Genomic DNA, 10,941 nt, shown 5'->3' with positions numbered 1-10,941 from the left:
TCCTCTATTAGATGGTCAAAACTCTGATTGGTTGCTTGCAGATAAATTTGATAATGAAATGAATGTTGAACGATCACGTCAATCTCAAGAAAGGAATGTGTCTAATTCAAGTTCAAGTCCAACACCAAGTCAGAGTGATGATGGTGGTGGTTTAAGTCCAAATGATGATGGTGATGGAGATGGTGGTGGTGATGGTGCGAATTTTGGTGATAATATGGATGCAAATCGACCTTACAGCCCACTTGGATGAGAATTTGAGCTTGCTGCTACTGGTGGACTTTTTATTAATATGACAGAATACGGAGGAAATTCATTTGCTGAATCTAGTGAGGGTCAAAGTGCACGTACAGCTTGATCAAAAGGAAAAGCAAAGAAGCACCACTATGAAATTTTTAGAGGTTCTTCATCTTCAGGTGAGAGACCAAATTCTAGTAACTTTGAGTATAGTGAATCATCTGCTAGTACTCAAAGACATTACTATCCACCAGAACAACATAATTTTCAACCTCCTCATGGTTATCCACCTCCATATGGTTATTATCCACCTTAAATGTATCCTCCACTTCCTCAAATATATCTTCCACCTCAAATGTATCAGTTACCACAAATGTACCCTCCACCACAAATGTATTATCCTCAAATATATCCTACACCTCAAATGTATCAAGAACAAAGGTCTCAGGGATGGAGATGGAGTCAACTTGGCTCTCAAAGTGAAGATAAAGAATCTGATCCTCCTCGTCATTCTACCATGTGGTAAATTTGAAATATGTATCAATAATTGTAGTTGATGGAATTTGAAATTATTATATTTTTAAGTTTGTAATTTTATTAAATTAAATGCTTGGTATTTAACATATTATGTTTTGTTAATATTTGATTTGTCTAGAATTAATATTGAATATGAACTTGGTCAAGAAAAATTTTATGGATAAACTAAATATGAATGTTTTTTATAATCTAAATAAAATTGTAAATAATTTTTTTAGAAAATAAAAAACATAGAGTGTCATAAACTATTTTTAAAATCATTGAATAAGAGTTTTTATAATTATAATTATAATTATTATATTTTATAATAAATTGTGCAAAAAAAAAAAATTTTCACGACCGTGATGATCGCAATGACCGTAATTATCTCCGTTATATCCGAAAATGCGACAAATGCTACGCGACCGAAAACATGATCGCGACCGCTATTTAAATCCCTGATCATGACCTCATAAAATCGGGTGACAGAAACAAAAGTTACAACACAATGCTATTCATCACCTGCTGTGAGATGGATGACTATTAACCCGAGATGAATAGTCAGGGTAGCTGTTATCCCATCTTTCATCAATCTCATTTTGGAATCTGGCTGAGCCATGAATTCTTGGTGAATTACGCCAATCCGTTGATGAGTACAGTGAGGAACTATAGGAACGATGACTCACAAATTCTTCATATACCACAGGGTTCCTTCTACCCCAATCAGAATATTGGGAAGGGCTTAGCGGCCCGGGTATAAGATCTCTTCGACTGTGAAAGCTGTAAGGAGAATCATAATTACCATACCTTGGGGATAGGATAAGCTAAATCGAGAGTCCACCCATATATTGTAATTCCTGATGGCCGATCCTCATCATCGGGTGCTGAACATGTTTGACAATAGTCAATTTGAAAATAGTATGAGAGAATGAAAACAGACAAGTTATATCTGGTCAATGTTTAAGCTGTTAATACAAACAATTAAAACTAACTGGCATACAAATCCAAAGCTTAGCTCAGTTGGTTCATGTAACTATCCTTAACAGATAGCATCCAACAGGTTTGGAGTTTGAATCCTAGCACCTACAATGCTTTCCCCTATCCCCAGACTATGGCCTCCTTTGTACCAAAATAAAACTAACTAGCATCGGCTGATTCTATCTAAGCACAGTGTTTGAGATCAGAAAACAGTAAATTTTAGAACTAAAAGGGAAAGGATTTATTTGTGGCATGGAATTCAATAGGAATAGTTTGCCTTATTGTCTTTTCCACATCAAAGGACTTTGCTTCTATTTTTTTTTTTTTTTACTTTCTTGATGCACATGACATGCAATCCTCTGGATTTATTGTTCCATTTATTTGCTACAAATAACTGGTAATAGTTTATGGGTCAACCCCTCACATGTTATCCAGGAACTGGTACGCCACATCATGGATGTGTCCAATAGCTCTTTTGTCACATAAGAGGAAGCAAATAGTTGGGCAAATGGCATGGCCATTCATGGACAGCAGATTGCAATTTCTTCTAATTGTGAGTACTTACCAATAATGCTTCGACACAATAACTATAAATAAAAGTTTGCTTCAACACAATAACTATAAATAAAAGTTGAAGTTCTATGGATGCGATGTGTTAGTTACCTAGATATCCCAGTGGGTAACCAATTTCTCGCATTCTGGTAAGCCAAGGTGGTGGATCAAACTCCTGTGAAAGCAAATAAATAAGGAACTTAAAAACAGTGATTAGTACTGAATCAAATGGAAAGGCGTGCATAAAAAAAATAACTTAATGTTTCGCCAGAAAGCATCTGCTTTCCTCAAAATTAGCAGATCCGAAACATAAGATGCAGAGTTCCTGGGTGACAAATGTGCGGGAGGGAAAAACATGAAAAAAATAAAAAGAAACAGAACAATTTATCTGACAACTCAACAACGATTTTAGTAATACTGGCAACCTTTCAGTGCATCAATACTCAGGCAGAGATATTTGCAGATGCAGGGAAAATGAAAAAAAATATGGAAGTTCAAGCCAATGCAACTTTTTGAAGATTACCTCAATATCCACTGTTCCACACCAGCGTTTGGCAGAATCTTCATAAAACATCATTAGTTCACTTTAGTTATGCATCTATTAAAGGCCAAATAAGACTTCAACAACTTATACATGACTAGATTTCCTTCTGCTTTGTAAATTGAATAAGTCAATTGTTTATGCCCATTAAGCACAAAAGATAAGGCAGAATGTGTCTGTTAGCTATGTAGAAGAAGTCAATTATCCATGCCGAATAAGCACAGAAGATAAAGGTGGAATGTGTTCGTTACCTATGTACTTGGCATCTAGTAGTGAAGTGGGGATGCCTATTATATAGATGCTAATCATATAAGAAGGGGTTACAAAACTGAATGTACCTTAAAGTCCTTTTCTCAGCATATAGAAAAAGGGTTGGAAGAAGAATTTCAAACAGAAGGACGAAATCAATAACTCTTTGAACAGGACGTTGGTTCTTTGAAGTTTTAAGGCCTAAACCAAACTGATGTATGATGAGCGTCTTCCCTCATGTTGTTTTCTTGTTTTGATGGCCTTATCAGAATTTTTTTATCATATTAATTTCTACTCTACCTCTCTCGAGTTCATTTTCGAGGGAACCCCATTTCATTTAAAGCATTTTTGTGAATTCCTTCTGATCTCCTTATTTTATAATATCATTGGAAATCATATAAAGACAATTCCTATTTGAGATAATTATTTGTGCAAGTATTTTACGATTAAGAAGCAACTGTTTCTTATACTGATTTGTTATTAATCTACCATAATTATAGGATACCCCATTCCGCGAATTCCTGCATTATTTCCGTGTAATATTTCGTTGTATCATAAGATACTACAAAAAAAGGGGGCAGGGCGGAGGGAGTTGTCATGGAATTGAAGGAGCATATTACCCCAAGGCCTAATAGTTGTCGTGTTTCAGCACCAAGAACGCCTGGCTTTAGATCATCATACTTTCCACCTTGAGAGTTCTGATAATAACGAATTGCACTGCGAGAAGCAGTATTCTGATTACGTTTGGACTTGTATTGCTGCTTTCGAGCAGTGTTGACAGCAACATTATCACGAGGCTTTGGGCATTGCTTCAGGGAATGACTGTAAGAACCACAGTTGAAACAACGGGAAGCATTGTCTTTTATCTCTAGGCCTCTACAAGATATAACCCAAATAGTTAAGAAAACACAGAACATTTAAGGCGGCTGGGCAAACATAGAAGTAGGAGAGCCATGAAGCTGCATCATGGTTATAGTTACATCGACCAACCTAACAGAATTTTTTTTATGGACAATTTTAACAGACTTGATTGCCAAGAAAAGACTTCCTAGCTATAATTTCTATTTCGTATTTGATAATTCAGACGGGTGTCTGGTCCATTAACTGATTAACAACAGACAGGCAACAATTGCTAGTTGTCACCATTTTTTTGGCTTTTGTACAATAGTTACACCATTATAGATTCATATATCATCACTCTCCACTCTACTCCACTCCTCCACTCCTCCCTCCCCCACCCCCCCCACCCCCAAAAAAAAAATAAATAAAAAAGAAAAAAGAGGGGGGATCAATGAATTGAGCATGTTAATATAGTGAGAACCGAACAAAACAAAATTACTAACAAAAACTCGGAGACACTTGCTAAAAGAGTTCAACTAGACTCCAATTTTCAAAACCTAAGTCCAATATATCAATCAAATCAAATAAAATGTCACATATTTGGAAAATGGAGAGAACTACTAACCAGAGCATAGATAAATTGACAATGAAATATATGCATGCCATTCATTGTAAGCACAAAATTAATTTGGAAGCTATTGTGAGCTACTAAAGAGCAGTCATGAAAGTGCAAGCACTTAAAATAGTCTCAATGCACAAAAAAATTTGCAGGTTATTATCCGTTACATGGCAAACATTATTACAAAAAGCACAGATGAGCATTACCCTTCCAAATTACTTGAACTATCGTCTGAAGTCAAACCCACCGCGTTTCCATGATCATAAAGAGGTACAATGTTACCATCCAATGGAATGAACTCTGTATCATGTGGATTCCTTGTTTGGTTGTCAATCCAGAATGACTACAAATCCCCCAAAAAAAATCAAACTAAAATATAGAGAAAATGCAATAAACTCTCACACAATGCATCAGACCTTTTTACGACAGAAATGCAGACCTTCTGAGACAGGAATGTGAATAAAATTTACAATTATTAGGGGAGAAATAGTAAGGGTTGCAATGTCATATCCATTTGGAGAGTAAATAATTGAACAACCACCTATTTCAAGGGGAAAAAAACATTTCACTTGGGGTTTTGAATTTAGATAATGAAGAAAATATTACATGATAACAGATTGCCCATGACATTGAAGAAAAAAATATTAAAAGGTTAAAAACTATACATCTAATAAAAACTATTCCAATTACAAAAATATAAATACATACATCGGTCCAAAACACTAGATGTCTAGAAGACAAGAAACAAGCTTACCACAGCAGAGGGCTTCTCTGCACCAACATGTAGAGCAGGAAAATAAGTCTCTTCTCCTGAATCTATAAGATCATTTTGATCCTGAATAGATTGAATTACATTCAGTTGCACATTAATGTCAAGGATAAAATAACTGAACTATATAATAATACAAGGCCCAGATGCATGCACATCAGTGCTTATGTGTCCACATGTGCATATATCGTATCAACCCATCTGTCTATGCATGCATCTGTGTATATTCACTTACATGCATACTTATTGACACACCCATCCATCCATCAAAACACACAGACACAATCAAACAAATATGCATGCATGCATCCATCTATCAATACAGAAACAGATTGCACATAGGCATTTATGTACCTTTTTTGAGTGAAACAATGTAATTTCTTTTTCCTTTGGTTAATAAAATTTAAGAAAGAAAAGCTCCACAACGAAAAAGCAAATAAAGTGATAACCAACAGATATTTCATTAGGAGACACTGGTTCAGATATTCCATCTCTTTTTATGATTATATTCAAAAGTTCTATCCAGCTAATGAACACACTTAGGGGGACAGAATACTCCAAATGAACTCCATAAGTTCATAACAATACCTAATTCAGTCTAAAATGTAGGTTTAGTAAAACATATATTGCCAACAGATTCTAAAAACTTGATGGATAAGACACCTCAAGGAAAAAACAACAATGTACAATCTGGTTATAGGGCATTAGAAGCTAAAGCAAGAGAAAGAAGGGTAAATCCTCTTCTACCCTCAGTTCTAAATTAGACAGAGGCTTTAATTAGTGAGGAATGGAGGCAGAAAAATTGCAAACCACAAATTTAACCAGACTTACTTGGGATGAAGAACCATGTTCAGCTAGCCACTCTGACCACTTCTGCAAAAGTTCATCAAGCTTCTGTTTACTAGCTCTGGAAAAAGGTAAAAAGACATGACAATAAGAAACATGACAGAAAAGAGTGCAAAATAGTTCCCAAACATGCTGAATCTTAAGAAATCCTATGCCTTTCTATTAAACAGAAATTCAAGAAAAGAATTAAAAAATGAAGCTTTTAATTCGATTATTTTCAGAAGTAAGAACCCTTTACTCCAGCCCTAACCTTGTTAAGAAATTATACACAATATGAACAGAAGGTTGCTGGTCATCAAATGTAATTCAGTGTCTCTTAACACCAGATACAGCTGGCACATTGAATTATGGAAAACAAAAATGATCATTCCATAGGCTGCAGAGAAAGTTTTATTTCTGTTGATATGGAATTGAGCTTATGGAGCATATGACTACAGAAGCAAAGCTCTTGCACTAGAGTTGGTGAATAAACAAGAAAGTAAGCTTAGGATAACAACTGAGAAGCAGGATACAAATACCATCCATCATGTGGTTCTGGATGGGACTTCCGTTTTTGACATCCGGTATCCGCTTTTTGTTAGGCACTGAAAAGCCATCCATTTTCTCTTCAACTCTCACAGTTTCAGTTATTTCATCACTTATTTGCATGTCAGATGAATCGTCAACAAGTGAGTTGTCTATCTCCACTTCCACAATTAAATTGGCTCTGGGGATTTCTGATATCACCTTCTTTCAGATCCTCGATCCCAGCTTTCGTTTCACCATCTTTAGTCTCAGCATTATTAGGTTGAGAATCCACTTGATGAGGTCCATCATCCAAATCACGAAGTTCACCACTCTCGCTTCCAGACAAAGAATTGCTAGATGCAGGAAGGTTAATTACATCCCAACCTTCCATACTTATTACCGCAAAAGACAAAACCCCTCATTAGCAAATTGCAAACTAATCAGCCAATAACCAACTACCATCACAAACAAAGAGATCAAATCTTATTGAAATAATTATGTTTAAATTAGGCTTCAACTGATTGTTGCTTTTCCTACTTGGTTTTCATTTTCTAATAAGTTGCCATAAACCAAAAGCACAATGGATAAAAAATGAATAATGAGTAAACCAAACACCAATTCTAACATAATTTTTCAGTCTCCATTTCTTCAAAAGCTTCATTTATTTTTGTATCCAAGCATAGCAAGTGGCAAAAACAACAATCAAAAGGCACCAAAGTTATAGACCTATATTAGGCAAATTTACTTAATAGAAAAGCAATATGCAGCTAAAACTTGATTCCAGGCGCATGCAAAGGCATTCAACGAATCAAAATCAAGAACCACAATTTCAAACTTGAAAGAAAGCTGCTTTAAAGATTAAAGAAATTAAATCACAACTAATCTCAACTATTCTAACCGTTCTAAGTTTCTTTGACATCCAATTTAACTTTGTTTTGATTCTTTTTAGACCCAAAGTTAGAATTAAGGTTAATTTTTTGAAATCTTTGTCTTTAAATTAAAAAGGACAATAATGAAGGAACGAATTTTAATCCAATTTTGCCAAACAAAAGCAAAAGAGAGAAAGAGAGAGAAAATCTAAGAAATTAGGGGTTTAGGGGTTTTTTTTTTTTTTTTTTTAACCTTTGAGAAAGAGGAAGAATGTGAAACAATGGCTGGCGGATCTCTTTAAATTTTCAATGGAAAAACGGTAAAGAAAAACGAGGCGCTCTCTTTTTTCAATTTGTAAGATTTTTCTGAATGATTTTGGCGAATTACAAAAAGGGGTCTATCATTTTTTTTTTTATTAATTGAGAGTTGATGCATAAAAAAATCATTACCCAAAAAGCAATGTTGAAAAATTGACAAGAAAAAAGTGTTTTTTTTTTCCTTATTTAGTAATCATTAAGGTTTAAAGAAAAACGCTCATGATTTATGTACATTATATATATTTATAAAATTGTTCATGGTAATGCACATCACATTATAATTATATATACACCTTATACTTCTATTATACATTTGTTAAATTTCAAAATAGATATGAAATAAAAGTTTGTTGATAAAAAAATGAGTTAAAAATAGGATATTGTTAAATTAGTTTATTGTTAGTTTTAAGACTTGCTTTTTCAAAAATGTGTAATTGATGATGATATTTCATTTGTAACTTCGGTTGTAGTTTTTTTTTTTTCGAACTTTGTTTGAACATAAGATGGAGTTTTCAAAAAACAAATGAAATGGCTTTAAAGTATGTTGTAAATGATACTTTCGCTAAAGTTTATTTCATTCCTACTACCTATAGTATATAAAAGAAATATAATAGAAATATTTTTAAGATACAATAAAATTTTATTTGATGATGCCTTACACTTGTGATATTAAACTATTAAATACTATTTGATGAGAGTTGAAGATATCTAACTTTTAATATTAATTTAAGCAAAAATAATTTCAAAGTGACAAGTCTTATTTATTAAAGAATGGGAGAAAGAAGAAAGAATTTTGTGTCTAAAATCCTTCGAATGAACTCACACCATCTTTATTTATAGGGACTGAATCTAATAATTATAATTCTTTGATTGTATAATTTCAATTAAAAATTACTTCCTTTGGTAAAAAATGATATCTTTTTGGATATTTAAAGACAAAATGAGTCATTTAAATAATTAATATTTTTATTTAAAACAAAATCACTTTTCACATTTTTTTTTAAAATTATAACTTTTCACTCAAAGTAATCGACCTTTTCGAGAGGATAATTAACTATTTTTTGTATTTTTTATTTCTAGAATGTCACAAAAGGAAGGATAATCTACTCATTTAGTAAGGTAATCGATTCTATCTTTAATCCAATAGATTCATAAAAATAGAGCAGTCGACTTCCCACTCATTCTAGAAAGTTTTCATCACGAGGACAATCAATTTTCCTCTTAAGTAGTTGATTGCCTTGGACCTTTTAATCATCTACAAGACTCTATATGCAAAAATAGTAGACTTCCTTAAAATTTTCAATTGTGGAAATCAATTGCCAATCCAAGGCAATTGACTGTTTCCTTTGTACATTTAAGTGATAAGGCTTTACTTAATTTTTTATACAAGCACAGTAGTCTACTGCTTCATGATGGCAATAAACTCTTTGGTAGCTTAAGGTAGTCCAACTCCTTAGATATGGAAGTCGACTACTCTTTTGGACAATCTTTTGATTTAATTTTTTTGTCTTTTAGATCATGAAAAATTTTCATTAAGTTATTACAAAGCTGAGTATGATTCCTCTTATGATTAAGTTTTTACTTAATCAAATTATTTTAATATTTTAAAAATATTTCTAACATATATGTGGTATAGTATTATAAATCATTGGTGATTTTAAATTATTGTGCTTGGTATTGCATAGAAAAATATTACTTAATATAAAAAAAACCAAATTATATGTGATAAATATTATATATTTATATAAGATGGAATATTAGTATTATGCTTATGAGAAAGTTTATCATTTCCTTTTTTTTTTTTGTTGAAAAAATGGACTTTTTATTTCAAATGAGATGTATATATTCGTTTATTTCGTAAAAAATAACTTTCAAAAAATAATTTATTTATTTTTTAGTGTTTGTTTGATAAAAAAATTAATTGATTAATAAAAAATAATTTATTGATCAACAAAAAATGATACATTATTCTCAAAATTGTTTTCCCCTTTTTGAAAAGGGGAAGATAATTTGTAAAAAAAAGTTGTTTACCAAGTATAACCATCTATTAAACTCGTGAGTATAGTTCAACTCAAGTTAAAACTTAAACATGATTTTTAAATTCGAACTTAGTTTGAACCCATAAAAAATATTATTTTATTAAAAATATTTTATTTAATTTTAACTAAAATTTCAAATAATATTAAAAGTCTTTTAATATTTTAATTTTAAATATTGATATAATTTTAATTAAGTCAAATTTCGGATATAATTATTTAAGCTCAGACTTATTTTGATCGAATCCGAAATAATATTATATTAATAACAGTAATTTTATTTGATTTTAATAAAAAATAAAAAAATATTAATATTAATATTGAAAAATTTCTAATATTTTAATTATAAAATTTTGCAATTTATATATTATTAAATATAAATATTTTTAAGAAAGGTGAATTATCAAGCTATTTTAACTTATTTATTAAAAAAAAAAGTTCATCCCAATTTCTGTTTCAAAGTGTATAGGGCATGAAGAGAAGGAGAAAGAAGAATAAAAACTTAGTGAAATGCATTTCAAAGCAATGATTGAAATACATATAATTTGAATTTCTGTTTTAGTTATCGCTCTATTTAAGATGCAAAGATAAATACATGAGCATAAAGTATCTGTAGGCTTCAAAGGAAAAAAAAAAACCCAAGACTAAAGGTACATAACATTTATTAGAACACTGCAATGTGAATTATTAAAAATTACTCCACCGCAAGAAAGGAAATTAAGTAAAAAAAAAAGGTGAAATGTAAGAATTTGAAATGGCATTCTACAAGGGCACTATAATTAGAGGTGAGAAAAGAAATTTGATTTAAAATTATAATATTTAATTTATTTTTTATTTAGTATAGATTAAATTTGAATATTAAAAATATATATTAAATTTGGAATTGATTTTGGATTGAGAAGTGAAAAATAAAAAAATAAATTGAATTATATATTTTTGTTAATTTTTATATATTTTAAATTTTATAAAATAAAAATAATTATTTTGTATCTAAATCTATTTAAATATATAAAAATAAAAAATTTAAATTTAAAAACCGATGAACTAAGTCAAATTGATAAAATTCA

The 10,941-nt window shown here is 31.3% G+C and overlaps 1 pseudogene across 1 annotated transcript; it reads right to left on the bottom strand.

Annotated features, from left to right (window-relative positions):
- Positions 1-1,200: 1,200 nt before the first annotated feature.
- LOC111288617 (uncharacterized) lies at positions 1,201-7,823 on the bottom strand (annotated as a pseudogene). The gene is made up of 9 exons (XR_016341387.1): positions 7,774-7,823; positions 6,657-7,043; positions 6,395-6,476; positions 6,130-6,205; positions 5,284-5,364; positions 4,736-4,872; positions 3,691-3,946; positions 2,392-2,455; positions 1,201-1,634 (listed from the first exon to the last, which is right to left on the bottom strand). The product of XR_016341387.1 is annotated as an uncharacterized LOC111288617 (transcript).
- Between the last annotated feature and the right edge of the window lie 3,118 nt (positions 7,824-10,941).

Source organism: Durio zibethinus, chromosome 4 (genome assembly GCF_047325235.1).
Source record: "Durio zibethinus cultivar Kanyao isolate XHJ-2024 chromosome 4, ASM4732523v1, whole genome shotgun sequence".
In the NCBI taxonomy this organism is placed as follows: domain Eukaryota; kingdom Viridiplantae; phylum Streptophyta; class Magnoliopsida; order Malvales; family Malvaceae; genus Durio; species Durio zibethinus.
Note: the sequence above shows the minus strand (reverse complement) of the source record. Positions and strands in the feature narration are given on the sequence as shown.